Source organism: Camellia sinensis, chromosome 9 (genome assembly GCF_055761805.1).
Source record: "Camellia sinensis isolate YWXY chromosome 9, ASM5576180v1, whole genome shotgun sequence".
Taxonomy (NCBI): domain Eukaryota; kingdom Viridiplantae; phylum Streptophyta; class Magnoliopsida; order Ericales; family Theaceae; genus Camellia; species Camellia sinensis.
In genome coordinates this window covers 92,042,535-92,053,437 of record NC_138969.1, presented here as the reverse complement: position 1 = coordinate 92,053,437, position 10,903 = coordinate 92,042,535, and the positions used below count along the sequence as shown (strand labels likewise).

General features: G+C 34.3%; 2 pseudogenes; one reads left to right on the top strand and one right to left on the bottom strand.

Annotated features, from left to right (window-relative positions):
* Positions 1–2,484: 2,484 nt before the first annotated feature.
* Positions 2,485–3,759, bottom strand: LOC114260688 (lysine histidine transporter 1-like; annotated as a pseudogene).
* Positions 3,760–4,304: 545 nt separating this feature from the next.
* LOC114260689 (lysine histidine transporter 1-like) lies at positions 4,305–5,528 on the top strand (annotated as a pseudogene).
* Positions 5,529–10,903: the final 5,375 nt, after the last annotated feature.

Here is a 10,903-nt window from a genome sequence, read left to right as displayed (position 1 = left end):
TTACTTTATATATATATATATATATGTAGGTGAGCCGTCGAAGGATCAAAATTAGAGTTTGTACCGAAGTCCGCCTCTCTGTCAAGCCACCCAAGAAGTGTCTCCGTTTAGAGACGTAGTATAATTTCCCAAGCATAGTTTTGTTTAAAGGCTACTGTATAGTGTGTGAGATTTGTATATGTAAATATGGATAGTGTATTTAAATGCTTAAATTAATTTAAGTCTTCATATATGCACAAGCTCAATGGACATTATTATTATTTTTGGTATCTGCTTCCGCTTAAGGCCCCGTATTTGAATAAATATTTTTGAAATTTTATCTTTGAGGTCTAAGTACAGGTCGGTCATGGCCTAAACTTTTAGGGACATGTTTGGGTCGTGACAGAATGGCTACAAAATGGCATCGTTAAGTACAATGACATTGCATTAATTTTCAACATCATCTATGTTAATCATCTCGTTCGGGGTCTGTGCTGTAAAGATTAATTTACTAACAATTTTAATGTAGACTATGTTCAAGTTGTACTCAATTGCTCAACAAGAGACAACCATATGTTGCTTGAGAGAAACAAAGCAAGTAGTGCACAATGTCCATTAATTTACCTCTTTATTTATTTGTTTCTTGTTGTGTTTGATCAGACATACTGCATAAAACAAAAATAACAGATTAATCATTGAAGGCGATGGAGAGGAGGGAACCGTTTTACTCTACTAGGTATGATTTGTGTCTCTACTCTATTTTCAGGAGAATTAAGAACTCAGATTTTTTCCTCCTCTCATATCCTGTTCCATTAGTTGGTATAACGATAAAGTTGCTTCATTCTGTACTGGGCATCATGGGTTTAAAACACAACCCCAATCCCAGACACTACCACCACAGAGCCTCGTGGAGCAGAAGATGTAAAAACATTAATTAGATTGCACTGTAGAACTAGGGTCATTGTTGTAATAAAAACCTTTATTTGTAAAACATTAATGCTAATCATCAAAGTCACACAACCTCTAGTCAACACAAATTCCGAAAGAATTAGAATCCACTTCTATCTGACAAGTGAAAGTAAAATAAAATAAAATAATAAAAAAAAAGAGAAAGAAGAAGAAGAAAAAGAAAAAGAAATATAAGATAACAAACATCAAACTGACATATATCTGCACACCATTGAATGAAAAGAAGCTGTAAATAAAGGCCTCCAAGAAGCTTCCTTAGTTGGTTCCATGGCTAGAATGCCCTTTTTGTTAGAAAATATTGGGTTTTTGACAACTTTAATTCAAATTAAAGTGGGACCCAACTGCCGGTTAAGGTAGGTCTGAGTGATTTTGTATTATCTTAAGTGAAAAGATTGTAATAAAAAAATAACGACCTGAAACCATTGAATTTTTATGAGAATTGTCTCATAAAGTGGGCATCAATAAAGTTGGGTTTAGATTTGGACTTAGTTTTAATTTGGACTGGGACTAGACTTGTACTTGTGTATGTGTTGGGTTTGGTCTTAGACTTGGACTTGGACTTGGACTTGGACCTAGTCTTGAACTTTGGGCTGAGTTGTGCTGGGCTTAGTTTGTGCATGTGTTTGAGATTGAGTTTGAATCGGGTTGTGACCCAACACCCGTATCAATTTTGCTACACATCTAGTTTAATTCTCAAAACTTATACATTATATGCACATTATGATTTATATAATGGTTTTGGAGTTATGAACCTTTGTAACTCTAGTCCTAATGGCTAGAGTTGATGACATTTGTTGACCCCATTATTGTTACCCTTAATAGCTAAGACTCTCCTCTACTAGCATAAATAGAGGCTTTTCTTCTCCAACTTAGTAGGTTGTTTTAGAGAGGTTTTGTGATGGAAAATGAGATAGTGTTCTAAGGTAAAAAGTTTGAGATGATTTTTTTCACCAAATAAATTTTTTTCTTATCTTCTTTTCTTATCCTCTTCTTTGGTTCTTGTTAGAGAGAGTGCAGTCATTGTTAAGTTCACCAAAACTATTCAGAAACTGCTTTTGTATTAGCTGGTTTCAACTGTCGCATCCTAAGAGAAAAATGCCGGCATACCTCCAACACCCATCGAGAGGCGGTGAATTTGTTTTAAAGAAACTATGGTATCACACAGGCTTCGGTTTGTTTCTTTTCTTATTATTTGTTCTTTAATTTTTCATAATTTAGTTTACCTTGACGAGTTCTAATCGTTAGTTATCCATTTTAATAACTTTTTTTAGTAATGTAATCTAATTTATTTCTGTATATATTTGTCGTTTTCATCCTTTAATAAAAAAAAATTATTGCCATTTCTATGTAATTTATTTTATATATTTTTCTTGTATTATTATGGAAAAATGCCAACACTTTTTCCATAAACAAGTGATAATATTATAGAAATTTCAATTGATGTCCCATTTAATGAATCCCACTTTAGTCATTATGCCGTAGCCATTATTTGGGTATTTTACGACTGCCACTTCCTCTTAGTGTATGAAGACTTGCTTACAAGTAGAATTGATGGCCCTTTGCATCTTTTATAATTCGCCTTACCCCTCCAATAGGCAACAAGATCCTCAAAAGAACACCGAGTATAATGCAGATCTGAAATTGATGAAGCCAAATCAAAATTAATTAAGCTTTAAATTTCAAACCACAAGGAAAAAAAATAAAAGCAATGTGAAATTAATTTTAAGTTTCAGTCATACCCAGTTAGTAACCCAAGACAAGCTGAACCTCCTCGGCTTGTAGATAACAAGCCACATGATGCATGGTAACTGTAGAAAAAGAAAGAATGAGAGTAAGCAATCATACGATGTTTGCTTCATAATTCTATATGGTTTCAATAAAAAAGTGATCAGACAGTTGCTTACAAAGTATGTTGTAGCGGCAAATGCTTCTTCAAAGAATCCAAGAAGACCACCAAAGAAAGGAAACGTAATGCCAACAAACATCGTGAATGCTGCAAGAAAAAGAAATTATATTAACTCTCAGAATATGTAACTTTTTGCTTTCGACAAAATCATAAACTCATGTACATAATGCAGAAATTGGATGAAGATAAGGAATACAATTCACTTACCCACGTATATATTTCGTGAAAAAAAGCGAAGCATTAATGCGGGCTCGAAATTCAATTTTTTTACCAAAGCCATTTTTATTATGTCAAACACCGGCATTGCATAAATCTAAATCAACAAAAAAAAAAATCAGATAGAGATCCACCAAAGAAAGTTTATCAACTTAATCAAATCAAGAAATTATGGCTCGCACCTGATAGCTTCCAATAACATGAATAACAACAAACATGTTAGCCATTGCAATAAGCCATGTGGGTTTCTCTAATGAGATGAGGATATTGTCTTGAACATTGTTTCCAAATATCCAATAACCGATCAGTGCCACAGGGAAGTAGCACAAGGCCACGACTATATGGGCAACTATCACTCCCCTTCACATGGGGCCCTTGGAAGCCTTTTTGGGTGTAGAAGGGATTGTTGCTTGAATCTCTAAGACCGCGTTGTGGCCTGCATAGGCGAAAGCTACATCACCCAAGGCACTAAAGAAGTTGAAGACTTTTCCTGCTGTGTTCTTCTCTGTATATGAATATTGGGCATTCGGTTGCATGCCCTTGTGAAGCGAAGTAGCCCAAGCAATGGTAGAGTAACTTCAGGACATCGAAATAAGAAATATTGCTATATTTGCTTGTCGATCAATATTAAGCATTGGAGCAATAATAAGAATTAGAGGCTGCCTCTTTTTTTTTCCACGAATTTTCATGTGACTATTAGGTTTAATTATATTTTTTCATGCAAACATAAAATTATTGGGAAACAATGATGAAATGGCATCAGTGAGAATATGGATTTTGGACATGAAAACTATGTTTCATGGACTCTCGTGTCCTTAGAGCATCTCCAACGGTTCAGTAAAATTTTCACCAAATTTGAGTAAAAAAAAGTTGATCTTCTTGATCTAATACGCATAGCTCCAATGGTTATGGTTACTGTAACCATAACCCCTTTCCTTTTGATGCACACTATAGCAACCATAACCATTGCAGCTACGCGTATTAGATCAAGAAAATCAACTTTTTCATACTCAGATTTGGTGAAAATTTTACTGAACCGTTGGAGATGCTCTAAGGACACGAGAGTCCATGAAACATAGTTTTCATGTCCAAAATCCATCTTCTCATTGATGCAGTTTCATCATTGTTTCCCAATGATTTTATGTTTGCATGAAAAAATATAATTAAACCTAATAGTCACATGAAAATTCATGGAAAAAAAAAGAGGCAACCCCTAATTTTTATTAGTGCTCCAATGCTTAATATTGATCGGCAAGCAAGTATAGCAATATCTCTTATTTCAATGCCCTGCAGTTACTCTACCATTGCTTGGGCTGCTTCACTTCACAAGGGCGTGCAACCAAATGCCCAATATTCATATACAGAGAAGAGCACAGCAGGAAAAGTCTTCAACTTCTTCAGTGCCTTGGGTGATGTAGCTTTCGCCTATGCAGGCCACAACACGGTCTTAGAGATTCAAGCAACAATCCCTTCTACACCCAAAAAGGCTTCCAAGGACCCCATGTGAAGGGGAGTGATAGTTGCCCATATAGTCGTGGCCTTGTGCTACTTCCCTGTGGCACTGATCGTTTATTGGATATTTCGAAACAATGTTCAAGACAATATCCTCATCTCATTAGAGAAACCCACATGGCTCATTGCAATGGCTAACCTGTTTGTTGTTATTCATGTTATTGGAAGCTATCAGGTGCGAGCCATAATTTCTTGATTTGATAAAGTTAATAAACTTTCTTTGGTGGATCTCTATCTGATTTTTTTTTTTTTTTGTTGATTTAGATTTATGCAATGCCGGTGTTTGACATAATAGAAATGGCTTTGGTAAAAAAATTGAATTTCGAGCCCGCATTAATGCTTCGCTTTTTTTCACGAAATATATACGTGGGTAAGTGAATTGTATTCCTTATCTTCATCCAATTTCTGCATTATGTACATGAGTTTATGATTTTGTCGAAAGCAAAAAGTTACATATTCTGAGAGTTAATATAATTTCTTTTTCTTGCAGCATTCACGATGTTTGTTGGCATTACGTTTCCTTTCTTTGGTGGTCTTCTTGGATTCTTTGAAGAAGCATTTGCCGCTACAACATACTTTGTAAGCAACTGTCTGATCACTTTTTTATTGAAACCATATAGAATTATGAAGCAAACATCGTATGATTGCTTACTCTCATTCTTTCTTTTTCTACAGTTACCATGCATCATGTGGCTTGTTATCTACAAGCCGAGGAGGTTCAGCTTGTCTTGGGTTACTAACTGGTATGACTGAAACTTAAAATTAATTTCACATTGCTTTTATTTTTTTTCCTTGTGGTTTGAAATTTAAAGCTTAATTAATTTTGATTTGGCTTCATCAATTTCAGATCTGCATTATACTCGGTGTTCTTTTGAGGATCTTGTTGCCTATTGGAGGGGTAAGGCGAATTATAAAAGATGCAAAGGGCCATCAATTCTACTCGTAAGCAAGTCTTCATACGCCAAGAGGAAGTGGCTGTCGTAAAATACCCAAATAATGGCTACGGCATAATGACTAAAGTGGGATTCATCAAATGGGACATCAATTGAAATTTCTGTAATATTATCACTTGTTTATGGAAAAAGTGTTGGTATTTTTCCATAATAATACAAGAAAAATATATAAAATAAATTAAATAGAAATGGCAATAATTTTTTTTTATTAAAGGATGAAAACGACAAATATATACAGAAATAAATTAGATTATATTACTAAAAAAAAATTATTAACATGGATAACTAACGATTAGAACTCGTCAAGGTAAACTAAATTATGAAAAATTAAAGAACAAATAATAAGAAAAGAAGCAAACCAAAGCCTGTGTGATACCATAGTTTCCTTAAAACAGATTCACCGACTCTCAATGGGTGTTGGAGGTATGCCGGCATCTTTCTCTCAGGATGCGACGGTTGAAACCAGCTAATACAAAAGCACTTTCTGAATAGTTTCGGTGAACTTAACAATGGTTGCACTCTCTCTAACAAGAACAAAAGAAGAGGATAGGAAAATAAGATAAGAAAAAAATTTATTTGGTGAAAAAAACCATCTCAAACTTTTTACCTTAGAACACTATCTCATTTTCCATCACAAAACCTCTCTAAAACAACCTACTAAGTTGGAGAAGAAAAGCCTCTATTTATGCTAGTAGAGGAGAGTCTTAGCTATTAAGGGTAACAATAATGGGGTCAACAAATGTCATCAACTCTAGCCATTAGGACTAGAGTTACAAAGGTTCATAACTCCAAAACCATTATATAAATCATAATGTGTATATAATGTATAAGTTTTGAGAATTAAACTAGATGTGTAGCAAAATTGATACGAGTGTTGGGTCACAACCCGATTCAAGCTCAATCTCAAATACATGCACAAACTAAGCCCAGCACAACTCAGCCCAAAGTTCAAGACTAGGTCCAAGTCCGAGTCCAAGTCTAAGACCAAACCCAACACATACACAAGTACAAGTCTAGGCCCAGACCAAATTAAAACTAAGTCCAAATCTAAACCCAACTTTATTGATGCCCACTTTATGAGACAATTCTCATAAAAATTCAATGGTTTCAGGTCGTTATTTTTTTATTGCAATCTTTTCACTTAAGATAATACAAAATCACCTTAACTGGCAGTTGGGTCCCACTTTAATTTGAATTAAAGTTGTCGAAAACCCAATATTTTCTAACAAAAAGGGCATTCTAGCCATGAAACCAACTAAGAAAGCTTCTTGGAGGCCTTTATTTACAGCTTTTTTTCATTCAATGGTGTGCAGATATATGTCAATTTCATGTTTGTTATCTTATATTTCTTTTTCTTTTTCTTCTTCTTCTTTCTTTTTTTTTTATTATTTTGTTTTAGTTTACTTTCACTTGCGAGATAGAAGTGGATTCTAATTCTTTCTGAATTTGTGTTGACTAGAGGTTGTGTGACTTTGATGATTAGCATTAATGTTTTACAAATAAAGGTTTTTATTACAACAATTATCCTGGTTCTGTAGTGCAATCTGATTAATGATTTTACATCTTCTGCGCCACGAGGCTCTGCGGTGGTAGTGTCTGGGATTGGGGTTGCGTTTCAAACCCATGATGCCCAGTTCAGAATGAAGCAACCTTACCATTATGCCAACTAATGGAACAGGATATGAGAGGAGAAAAAAATCTAAGTTCTCAATTCTCCTCAAAATAGAGTAGAGACACAAATCATACCTAGTAGAGTAAAACGGTTCCCTCCTCTCTATGTCCTTCAATGATTAATCTGTTATTTTTGTTTTATGCAATATGTCTGATCAAACATAACAAGAAACAAAGAAATAAAGAGGTAAATTAATGGACATTGTGCACTACTTGCTTTGTTTCTATCAAGCAACATATGGTTGTCTGTTGTTGAGCAATTGAGTACAACTTGAACATAGTCTACATTAAAATTGTTAGTAAATTAATCTTTACAGCGCAGACCCCGAACGAGATGATTAACATAGATGATGTTGAAAATTAATGTAATGTCATTGTACTTAACGATGTCATTTTGTAGCCATTCTATCACGACCCAAACCTGTCCCTAAAAGTTTAGGCCATGACCGACTTGTACTTAGACCTCAAAGATAAAATTTCAAAAATATTTATTCAAATACGGGGCCTTAAGCGAAAGCAGATACCCAAAATAATAATAATGTCCATTGAGCTTGTACATATATGAAGACTTAAATTAATTTAAGCGTTTAAATACACTATCCATATTTACATATACAAATCTCACACACTATACAGTAGCCTTTAAACAAAACTAAGCTTGGGAAATTATACTATGTCTCTAAACAGAGACACTTCCTGGGTGGCTTGACAGAGAGGCGGACTTCGGTACAAACTCTAATGTTGGCTCACCTACATATATATATATATATAAAGTAAAAGGGTGAGCTATTGCCCAGTAAGTAATAATAAAGTAAAGAGGTTAATGAATGATGTCCTCAACATTAGGAAAACATATTTTACAAATCTGAAACGTATCTTAAATCATTTTAAAACAAACATTTATCGTATCAAAATCCATGCTTTTTCAAATGGATTACATATCTAAAACCATTACAAAACATTTTACATGGTACATGGTATGCCCACTTACACAAAGGGTCAAAATCACATTTCAAAATAGGACATTCATTCATTCATTCATATAAAATAACTTTTCGTAAACATGAGTCATATATCGATGTAAAAACATTCGTATTCATATCACATTTTCTGAACGACCTCAGGTCCAAACATATCATATCATATCACTGTTCTGAATGACCTTAGGTCCAAATGTATCATATCGTATCACTATATCTTATCATGGAGTAGATGGAACATCGACATGTCTCCACCTCTCCTTGGGCCCAATTTATGTATGTATGGACTTAAGAGGTGACTCGTATAGATTCTAGAGGTGACTCCCATTGTAGCACTTAGTTCCATACAACACTTTGTTCCATACTAGAAATCAATAGGTCTTAAAGACCGAACAATTCATATCATGTCATAGCATAAACAAAATGGATAAAAGGAACGGCCTTGGTCCCATCACATCATATTACAAACAATTCACATTTCTTGTTCATAACTCATTTCACATTTCTTGGAAACTTGTGCATTTTGGCAAAATACGATATTCATAGAAATCAAAATAGATAATGAAAAACATATCTTTACTATACTATTACTCACAGTGATGGGCTTCTGGTAGCAATTGGGCGATGTCCTCGTCTTGACCTACAAACACAATTACATAACACATTCATCATCTCATATTCGCTCCCGTACTCTTTCTCTACACATTTACATTACCTTTCATGGAATTTCGCATGTCTTATACCTCTCCAAAAGGTCTAAATGTAGTCAGAAACATGTTCAGAAAGTCAAAGAAACAGATAAATTTCCCTTCGACTGCCGCACGTGCGGAAGTCCTTACTGCATGTGCGGAATGTACCGCACGTGCGGGCCACACATGCTTTCATTTCAAAATCTGATGCCTTATTTGACCATGTGTTCCGCACATGCGAGGCTCCCAGCCGCACTTGCAGTTCTGGATATTTTTACCCAGTCCGAAAATACTTCAAGGTATAATCTTTCGTACCCAATTGTCAAGCCTAAATCCATGCAAAACTAACTCAAAAAACATGATAATCTAACAATATTCAAATGCAATCTCATTTCAGACACATCAATTTTTGCTTGAAGTTCAAAATCAATATCTCATCTTTCATAATCTTAAAAGTTCCAAAACATAACCCACAAATACGCTTGATCCTTGCATAAATCTTGTTGTATGGACAATCTAGAGTTCATTTCATATATTATTCACAAGATTGAACTCCAATCATGCAAAATCAAAGGACCCAACTTAAATTTAGCTCAATTAAATACATAACACAAAATGCTAACCCAAGTGGGTTTCAAATCTTCAAATCTCTTTATGATTTCATGAAATTGATGAATGAATCATAAGGATTCAAGATAGATTTTTTTCCTTTAAATCTCTTCAAGTCCTTCATCTTCAATTTCGTCTTCAAATTCCATGGATGTTAAGTGCTCTCTCTCTCTCTCTCTCTCTCTCTCGGTTCTTCTCCAGAACCCTCTCTCTCTCAAAATATCTTTCTCTCATCTCTTCTTTTGTTTGAGCCAAGCAAGACTCATATACATATATACATACATATATAAAATATAATATTTAATGAGAATCAATTTAATCCATTCTGAATAAGATTTTTACAAAATTTCATATTAGACTCAAAAAATTCCAATTAACTCATCCATGTATACCATTCCGGTTTCTGAACCCATTAAGGCCGTCAATTTCAGTTTCCAAGTCATAGGCCCAACAGATATTTTCCCAATTTGGACAAATATTCATCAATTAACCCACATAATCAATAACTAACACATAATTTAATTCTCATGATCATGATATGTGTTATGGGGTTGTCACACATTCAGTTTAAAATTATTCATTTGTCATAGTACTTATCGATACCAATTCAGTTAAACTTGAATGGTGTAGTGTCGCATCCTGTGAAGCCGACCTGCTTCATCACAGTTTGATTCGAATAATCAACTATATAAACTTTGTTTAATGTTTGCTCTTAAAGATGTCAAATTCAAGACAGCTCCAAAAGACGGTTGTTGCTTCATTTGTCTAAAGTGGAATTCTTTTCAACCAAAATTGCTTAAATACAAACAGTATATTCTCTTTCTCTTTGAATTGCAAGTTGGGCTTCTTTCTATTAAAGTTCAAACTGTTTTGATATTTTAGAGTTGGAATAGCTTTTATACGATCGTAGATTTTTTCTTTTATTTTGTGTTCATTTTCCCCTATGTTGTGTGAAAACATGGTAAGTCAATTTCCCAGTGCAATGGATGACAACTCCAATACTACCACAACAAATGAGAACTCCATTACCACTACAATTGTAAGACTACCTCTCTCTCTCGGCTATGCGTGTGGAGATTTCCATTTTGTCCTAACCAAATGAACCCTATATTACTACAAAAAAAATTTCCTTTTATTTTAAAATTTCCAGAAGTAATTCAACAACTTGTTAAGTTTTATTTTTATTTTTACTTTCTTAACTTGTAAGGAGATGTAGGACTATTCAAAAATGAAGCTGCAGCATGGTTGTGTAGCTACTATGGTATATTATACAATGGGACAAGCCTTGAAACTGAGCTATGGGCTATTTATAAAGGCTTTACAATGGTTTTACAAAGATGATGGAACAAAGTCATCATTGAGACCAACACTATGCAAGTTATGAAGTTATTGGAGGAGGAGACAGAGACCCATAAAAAG